At 44.2% G+C, this 9,090-nt stretch overlaps 1 pseudogene; it reads right to left on the bottom strand.

Moving 5' to 3' along the window:
- Window positions 1–8,653: 8,653 nt before the first annotated feature.
- On the bottom strand, window positions 8,654–8,830 carry LOC140276242 (U2 spliceosomal RNA; annotated as a pseudogene).
- Window positions 8,831–9,090: the final 260 nt, after the last annotated feature.

Genomic DNA, 9,090 nt, shown 5'->3' with positions numbered 1-9,090 from the left:
GACACCTGGCACTGCTTCGTCCACCGGACCGGATCAGAGGCACCTTTTCGCGAAGTTGGGAATAAATCGCCGGTAATATCCGGCCAGCCCCAAAAACCGCCTCACCTCTTTCTTGATCTTAGGTTTTGGGCAGGCTGCAATCGCTGCTGTCTTGTCTACCTGTGGACGCACCTGTCCACCGCCCAAGTGGTACCCCAGATACCGTACCTCCCTCCATCCAACTGCACACTTCTTTGGGTTGGCCGTGAGCCCCGCCTGCCGCAGTGACTCCAGCACTGCCGCCATCTGCTGAACATGCTCCGCCCAGCTGTTGCTATGGATGATGACGTCATCCAGGTAAGCGGCAGCATACGCAGGAACTTACATCATGAAAAGCGAGATCAGAGGTGTTTGGCTGAGAGAAGGCCACAGTTTGCGATGCAATAATTAAAGGCCTCATGCCAGATGTCGCCACTGAAGTAAAGAACATTTACGTGGGATGGTGTGAGGGTCCTCGTTTGGCTGACGTTCGCCGATATGCTCGCCATGCTCATAACCAAGTTGAGACGCGTAAGACAACCAAAAGGGACAAGTGTGAAAAGGAGCTGCATTTGGCAGCCATGACCATGTATTACGCAGTGTGTGTAAACAGAGGACGAGGCCGAAGTCGAAGACGTGGACGTGTGGGAGAGGAGGTCGAAATGGGCCACGCCAGAGCTATGATCCGAATATTGATTCATCGGCACTTACATATGCTTATGAGTGGAAACTTCCCAGCTCTCCTTTTTCACAACAACTAGTGGAAGAAGCAAAAGCGTTAGTTTCACCCCTTTCTGATTTCATGCAACCTACTGATTTGCACTGCACATCACACATTTCTTTGGGGCTATGAGAAGAAGTGAAAAAATATGTGCGCCTACTTTATTGGCTGTGTCGCTCACTCCAGAGCACTTCGATTTTTTTATGTTTGTGGTACTCGCCCTCACATTTCCTTGGCCAAACGTACACACTGGCAGTGACAAGGTGTGGGAGAGTTTGTTGCTACATGTCAGAAAGAAATGGAGTGGACCGTTTCACCTGCTGATCCAAATTTGATGTTTTCTGAACGATTGTCAGCATACAAAAAAACATTTTTGAGTACAATGCATTGTCAAAGAACTGTGGACTTAATTCCTACCACAGAATCACATTTTGAAGCATGTTTTTTATCTGAAACAGATTTGTCTTCGATACCCATGTTGGCTGAAGTGCCCAATGATCTTTGGGCTAAGAGCAAATATGATGTGGGGTTGATAAAAGGCTGTGAACCAGTAATTGTCACCCCTAAATCAGACTTTTGTCCATGTAAAAAACAATACCCTTTTAAGCCTGAAGCAATTAAAGGGATTAAACCTGTTTTTCAATCTTTTCAGAAAACAGGCGTTATTGTTCCTTTTGAAAATTCACCTGTGCTTACTCCATTGTTTCCTGTTAAAAAGATTAAAGATGCTGGCCAGCCAGATGAATGGCGTTTTGTACAGGACCTCCAAGCGGTGAATGCTAAAGTTCAGCCACATGCTCCTACTGTGCCCAACCCACTCACTATTTTGTCTCAAATTACATCAGATGCACAGTTTTTCTCAGTGGTAGACTTGTCGCCAGTGCACCCTGATAGCCCATTTTGGTTTGCTTTTTAGTTTGAAGGGAGATCTTGGACTTTTACCCGGTTATGCCAGGGGTACTGTGAAAGTCCCACTATTTACAATGCTGCCCTCAAAGCTAGTCTGGATTAACTTCAATCAACCACAGGCTCTGCTCTTTTGCAGTATGTGGATGACATCCTTTTATGTAGTCCATCTAAACAACAGTGTGAAAAAGACAGTGAATCTGTTGAAACATCTTCCTTCTTATGGCCATAAAGCCAGCCTTTCTAAGTTACAGTTTGTACAGGACGAATGTGTACAATGTGCACATGCTGGTTACAAATAAGAAAATACAAACAACAAACAGTTTCTGCCATGGTTCACAGCATGTGTATGATCACCTTCATCGCAGGTCTCAGTAAAGGATGTTTCAATCTTCGGTGTCAGAGGTTACTAGCACTTAACACACCGGTGGAGTACAGCTTTTACTGCTGACTCTTATCTTTGTCCTTCCGGGCGTGTTGGTTAGGCTGATGTATGTCAGGGTGGAAGTCATCTACTGGTTCTGGTACCTTCTTACAGTGACTGGCATGAATCCAGGTTGCTCTCTCTGCAACTTTAACAGCTGTATGAGTGACCAGTAGCACCTGGAACGGGCCTTGCCAACGTTTGGACTTCCAATGTTTTCTGCGAAGTTCCTTCACCACCTGTCATCTGGTTGGAGTGGTGTGTTTTCTGTGGCTGGAAGGGCTGCTTTTACTGCCTGTGAAACTTGAGATAGAACAGTGGAAAGGTTTCGACAGTAAGACAACATAGCATCATCACAAACAGTTGTGGAAGGGAGGGGTCTGGTTACAGGTCCCAATCCCAGGTTAGGAGGTCTACCAAATAAAGTTTCAAATGGGCTGAGATTCACTTGAGCTCTGATTCTCATTCTCATGTAGGTAAGCACAATAGGTAATGCTTTTGTCCATGGCAGACCTGTTTCTTCACAACATTTGGCTAACTTGGACTTTAATGTACCATTTTCTCTTTCCACAGCACCTCCACTCTGTGGATGATAAGCACAATGTGTGCGCAAGCTTATTCCCAGGAATTTACCAACCTCAGTCAATGCAGTGTTTACAAAATGTGTGCCATTATCACTGCTGATCTTCTCTGGAATGCCCCATCTAGGAATGATTTCTGTTTAGCAGTGCTTTAGTCACTGCATTACTGTTTGCATGTTTTGCAGGGAAAACTTCAACCCATTTACTAAACACGTCCACTATTACTAGTGCATATTTCTTTCCTTCAGCTGGTGTGAGTTCAACAAAATCCATCATCAAATGTTCAAAAGGTTTCTCTGGTGGAGGGTGTGCAACTTGCGATGTGTGTAATGCCTTTCCTACATTATCTGTGGCACAAACCATACATGACTGACAGTATTTTTGCGCATATGAACTGAACCCTTTTGTGAACCACTGAGCAGTGAGTGCATTCAGCATCCCCCCTTTTGACACATGGTCCAACCCATGTGTCAATTTTGAAAAATGAGGGAAAAAATGTTTAGGTAGACAGGGTTTACCATCAGGTCCCATCCAAACACCATCCATATGAGTTGCACCCACAGAGGACCAAATGCGTCCAGAGGACCAAATTTCATCTGCAGAGGCAAAAGTTTGCAAAGCATGGAGATCTGTGAGGGAGTCTTCTGCCTGCAAAGAGAGGGAAGCGAAAACAGGAAAAGATTTAGCTGCTTGCTTAGCTGCAGCATCAGCTCTGGCATTGCCACAAGCAACAGGATCGTCTGAGTTAGTGTGAGCCGCACACTTACAGACCGAGATTGCTGTAGGCAAAAGGATCACATCAAGAAGATCAGAAACCTGCTTGGAGTTCAGAATAGTTTTACCATCTGATTTAAGGAAATGCCTGTGTTTCCACAGCGCACCAAAGTCATGAACAACACCAAAAGCATATCTGGAATCTGTGTAAATAGTGACAGACTTACCAGCTGCCAACTTACAAGCTTCAGTAAGTGCAATAAGCTCAGTAGTTTGAGCAGAGAAATGTTTAGGAAGAGAACCAGACAACAAAGTGTCATGTGAAGAACATACTGCAAACCAAACACAGTTAGTACCTGTGGCTGGATCACGCAAAGCTGATCCATCTACAAAAAGAATCATGTCAGAGTTTGGAAGAGGAGTCTCTAAAAGATCAGGTCGGGGTGTACAAACTTGTTCCAAAACAGCTTCACAGTCATGAGGCTCCCCATCCTCAGGAGTCGGAAGCAAAGTAGCAGGATTCAGAACAGTACAACGTTTAACAGTGACATTTGGCATATCACAGAGGTGTATCTGAGCCAACGAGCAGTTGAAAGATGTGAAGTTTTCTGCTCGAGAAGAATAATGGCAACAGCATGAGGAACCAAAACAGTCAAATTAGCGTAGCCCACAATATCTTGGGAGGCCAGGACAGCTTTCTCTGCAGCTGCAACAACACGAAGACAACCAGGCAGGTCTGCAGCCACAGAGTCCAGTTTTGCTGAGAAATGAGCCACTGGCCTTTGCCTGCCCCATGTTCCTGCATAAGAACAGATGTCATGCTTCTCATCAACTGCCTGTATGAAAGGTTTATGAGGATCTGGAATGCCAAGTGTTGGTGCTGTTTGAAGAGCCAGCTTAAGCTGACTAAAGGCTGATTCAGCCTCAGGAGTCCATGGAACACGATCAGCTGACTGGAGGCCTTTACCATGGATAAGAGCACCTAAGAGAGCTTCGAGAAAAGAGTAGTTAGGAATAAAGTTCCTGCAGTAAGATGTTATACCTAAGAATGACATAAGCTGTTTTTTAGTAACCGGTTTAGGAATGATCTGAACTGCAGCAACACGTTTAGGAGAAAGTGAGCGCCCATCCTTAGAAATCACATGACCCAAAAAGGTGACTTCGTCCTGTACAAACTGTAAATTAGAAAGGCTGGCTTTATGGCCATAAGAATGAAGATGTTTCAACAGATTCACTGTCTTTTTCACACTGTTGTTTAGATGGACTACATAAAAGGATGTCATCCACATACTGCAAAAGAGCAGAGCCTGTGGTTGATTGAAGTTAATCCAGACTAGCTTTGAGGGCAGCATTGTAAATAGTGGGACTTTCACAGTACCCCTGGCATAACCGGGTAAAAGTCCAAGATCTCCCTTCAAACTAAAAAGCAAACCAAAATGGGCTATCAGGGTGCACTGGCGACAAGTCAACCACTGAGAAAAACTGTGCATCTGATGTAATTTGAGACAAAATAGTGTGTGGGTTGGGCACAGTAGGAGCATGTGGCTGAACTGCAGCATTCACCGCTTGGAGGTCCTGTACAAAACGCCATTCATCTGGCTGGCCAGCATCTTTAATCTTTTTAACAGGAATCAATGGAGTAAGCACAGGTGAATTTTCAAAAGGAACAATAACGCCTGTTTTTTGAAAAGATTGAAAAACAGGTTTAATCCCTTTAATTGCTTCAGGCTTAAAAGGGTATTGTTTTTTACATGGACAAAAGTCTGATTTAGGGGTGACAATTACTGGTTCACAGCCTTTTATCAACCCCACATCATATTTGCTCTTAGCCCAAAGATCATTGGGCACTTCAGCCAACATGGGTATCGAAGACAAATCTGTTTCAGATAAAAAACATGCTTCAAAATGTGATTCTGTGGTAGGAATTAAGTCCACAGTTCTTTGACAATGCATTGTACTCAAAAATGTTTTTTTGTATGCTGACAATCGTTCAGAAAACATCAAATTTGGATCAGCAGGTGAAACGGTCCACTCCATTTCTTTCTGACATGTAGCAACAAACTCTCCCACACCTTGTCACTGCCTGTGTGTACGTTTGGCCAAGGAAATGTGAGGGCGAGTACCACAAACATTAAAAAAATCGAAGTGCTCTGGAGTGAGCGACACAGCCAATAAAGTAGGCGCACATATTTTTTCACTTCTTCTCATAGTCATTGTCAGGCCCCAAAGAAATGTGTGATGTGCAGTGCAAATCAGTAGGTTGCATGAAATCAGAAAGGGGTGAAACTAACGCTTTTGCTTCTTCCACTAGTTGTTGTGAAAAAGGAGAGCTGGGAAGTTTCCACTCATAAGCATATGTAAGTGCCGATGAATCAAACTGCACTGCTGTGAAAACTTTGTCAGGCTGTAACATAACCTTAACACCCTCTGGTGTAGAAGTTAAAATAATGCCTAATTTACACATGAGATCACAGCCCATCAGGTTAATGGGACACAACTCTGATAACAAAAATGAGTGTTTGAAGGAGAGCTCATCAGGAGTGACAACACGCAATGGGCATTGTCATTTTCTCCTTCACAACCTGGCCTGATGCAGACATACAGTAAACGTGGTTTCCACTTAAGTTTGGAGGACAATCAAACTCCCCTGACGTCACTACTGATGAACATAAGTTCCTATATTCTGAGAGAAATATCTTTGCTCTAGGACGGAAATAGCATGCAAAACTTTACTACGTGAATCACAGTCGGCAAGCGTTTCTTCACTACACAGAGCAGGAAAAATGTGTGAGTGTGTTTGTGCTATCACCCATTAGTGGAGGCTCCGCTGCCGCGTGACGTCCAGAACCTGCCTCCCACCCTCAGTCAGTCTTTTGCCCAATTTCATCACTTTTCAGCTGTGGACAGTCCTTCTTCCAGTGTCCAGTCTGGCCACAGTAAAAACAAATATTCGGATCATAGCTCTGGCGTGGCCCATTTCGACCTCCTCTCCCACACGTCCACGTCTTCGACTTCGGCCTCGTCCTCTGTTTACACCAACTGCGTAATACATGGTCATGGCTGCCAAATGCAGCTCCTTTTCACACTTGTCCCTTTTGGTTGTCTTACGCGTCTCAACTTGGTTCTGAGCATGGCGAGCATATCGGCGAACGTCAGCCAAACGAGGACCCTCACACCATCCCACGTAAATGTTCTTTACTTCAGTGGCGACATCTGGCATGAGGCCTTTAATTATTGCATCGCAAACTGTGGCCTTCTCTCAGCCAAACACCTCTGATCTCGCTTTTCATGATGTAAGGTTGCGCATTCAGACCTTGCTTCACCTGCTTTTCACCAAATATAGTCGGACATTCACACCTTCTTGCAGCCGAACACTTCCACTCCACCTTTTAGTGTTCTATCACACCTTTTTTTTCACCGCATTTTATAGATTATGGTTGGAAATTCTCAACCACTCTCATCCGAAGACCTCTCCTCCCGCTTTTGTTAATATATTTGAACTTTAGTCGGACATTCACACCTTCTTGCAGCCGAACCACCTCCGCTCCCTGTTTTGATCATGTATGGTCTGGCAATACTACCTTTTCTTACCCGTTTGTGAGTAATTATGGCTGGACATTCACACCTACTTGCAGCCGAACACCACCTCTCCCGCTTTTGATGATGTATGGTCCGGCATTCTTACCTTTTCTAACACATTTTTTAGCAATTATGGTCGGAGATTCACACCTCCTTACAGCCGAAGACCTCCGCTCCTGCATTTGATGGTGTATAGTCGGGCATTCTCACCCTTTCTCATCAGCTTTTTGCAAATTATGATCTAACATTCACACCTGCTTTTGATGATGTATGGTTGGGCATTCTTACCTTTTTTTTTACCCATTTTTCAGGAATTATGGGTGGACATTCAAACCTTCCTGCAGCTGAACACCTCCTCTCCCGCTTATGATCATTTGCGGTTTGATATTCGAAAATTTTCTTTCATGTTTTCTAGCAATTATTGATGGACATTCAGACCTTCTTGCAGCTGAACACCTCCGCTCCCGCTTTTGTTAATATATTTGAACTTTAGTCAGACATTCACACCTACTTTTGATGAGGTATGGTCCGGCATTCTTACCGTTTCTAACACATTTTTCAGCAATTATGGTAGGACATTCACACCTTCTTGCAGCTGAACACCTCTCCCACTTATGATCATGTGCGGATTGATTTTCGAAAATTTTCTTTCATGTTTTCTAGCAATTAATAATGGACATTTAGACCTTCTTGCAGCTGAACACCTCCGCTCCCGCTTTTGATCATACATTGTCAGGCATTCGCACCTTGTCTTACCCGCTTTTTACAAACTTTAGTCGAACATTCACACCTTTTTGCAGCCGAACACAGTTTTTTGCAGCCGAATTTGGGCATTCAAACCTTTTCATACCCACTTTTTACCAACTATGGTCGGACATTCACACCGTCTTACAACGGAACACCTCCGCTCCCTCTTTTGATGGTGTATGTTCGGGCATTCGAACCTTTTCTTACCCGCTTTTTACAAACTATGCTCGGACATTCAAACCTTCTTGTAGCCGAACACATCCACTCGTGCTTTTGATGATGTATGGTATGGCATTCGAACCTACTTGTTGCCCGCTTTTCATTAATTATGGGTGGACATTCACACCTTGTCGCAGCCAAACACCTCCGCTCCCTGGTTTGATCATGTATGGTTGGACATTCGCACCTTTTCTCACCCGCTTTTTGCAAACTATGGTCGGCCATTCACAGCTTCCTCTCCACCATACTTGTATGGTGGGATATTCACACCCACTTGCATCCGAAGACCTCCGCCCCCACTTTTGTTGATATTTAGTCGGTCATTCGCACCTTACCCGCTTTTGGCAAACTATGGCCTTCTTGCAGCCAAAAACCTCTGATCTCGCTTTTGATGATGTAAGGTTGGGCATTCAGACCTTGCTTCACCTGCTTTTCACCAAATATAGTCGGACATTCACACCTTCTTGCAGCCGAACACTTCCGCTCCACCTTTTAGTTTTCTATGGGGCATTCACACCTTTATTTTCACCGCATTTTATAAAAACACCACAGGAACACCGTATTGAGGCTTTGTTCTGACCGCTCATTCGGTGTCGCGTTTCTTTCAAGCATTTCTCCTGGTTAGCCCGCACTCGGCTCGCTCCCAGAGCCGTGTTAAAGTCTACTTCGCATTCACTCTCTTTTCTCAGCAGACTAAAAGAAACTTCCATCCTGCACCGCTGTTTGCTTTTTCACAACAGCAGAGGAGAGCGCACCGTTCCCAGCGGCACTGCAATACCGGGTCGATGCTTGGAGTGAACGGAGCAAGCTCCTTTTTCAACTCCTATTGATAAAAATCCATTTAATATGTAGTCCTTGCATAGACATATCACATATTAAACTGATAAGTACAGATGGATTATGTGCAATTATTAAAGAGAGTAGAGGACGATCTCTCTCGTTGGAAGTCCTTACCTATATCACTTATGGGGAGAGTTACAACCATTAAAATGATGATACTACCAAAAGTTAACTATTTGTTCTCAATGATCCCCATAAAACCATCTGCTACTTGGTTTAAGTCACTAGATTCATGCATCTCCAAATTTCTGTGGAAAAACAAACCACCACGTATTAGTTTAAAAACCCTACAGAAGACCAAGGACAGTGGTGGATTAGATTTACCTCATTTTCAGCACTAT

Source organism: Leuresthes tenuis, unplaced genomic scaffold (assembly GCF_036924035.1).
Source record: "Leuresthes tenuis unplaced genomic scaffold, fLeuTen1.0.hap1 SCAF_18, whole genome shotgun sequence".
In the NCBI taxonomy this organism is placed as follows: domain Eukaryota; kingdom Metazoa; phylum Chordata; class Actinopteri; order Atheriniformes; family Atherinopsidae; genus Leuresthes; species Leuresthes tenuis.
The sequence above is the reverse complement of the archived record's forward strand: the minus strand, read 5'-3'. Positions and strand labels throughout refer to the sequence as shown.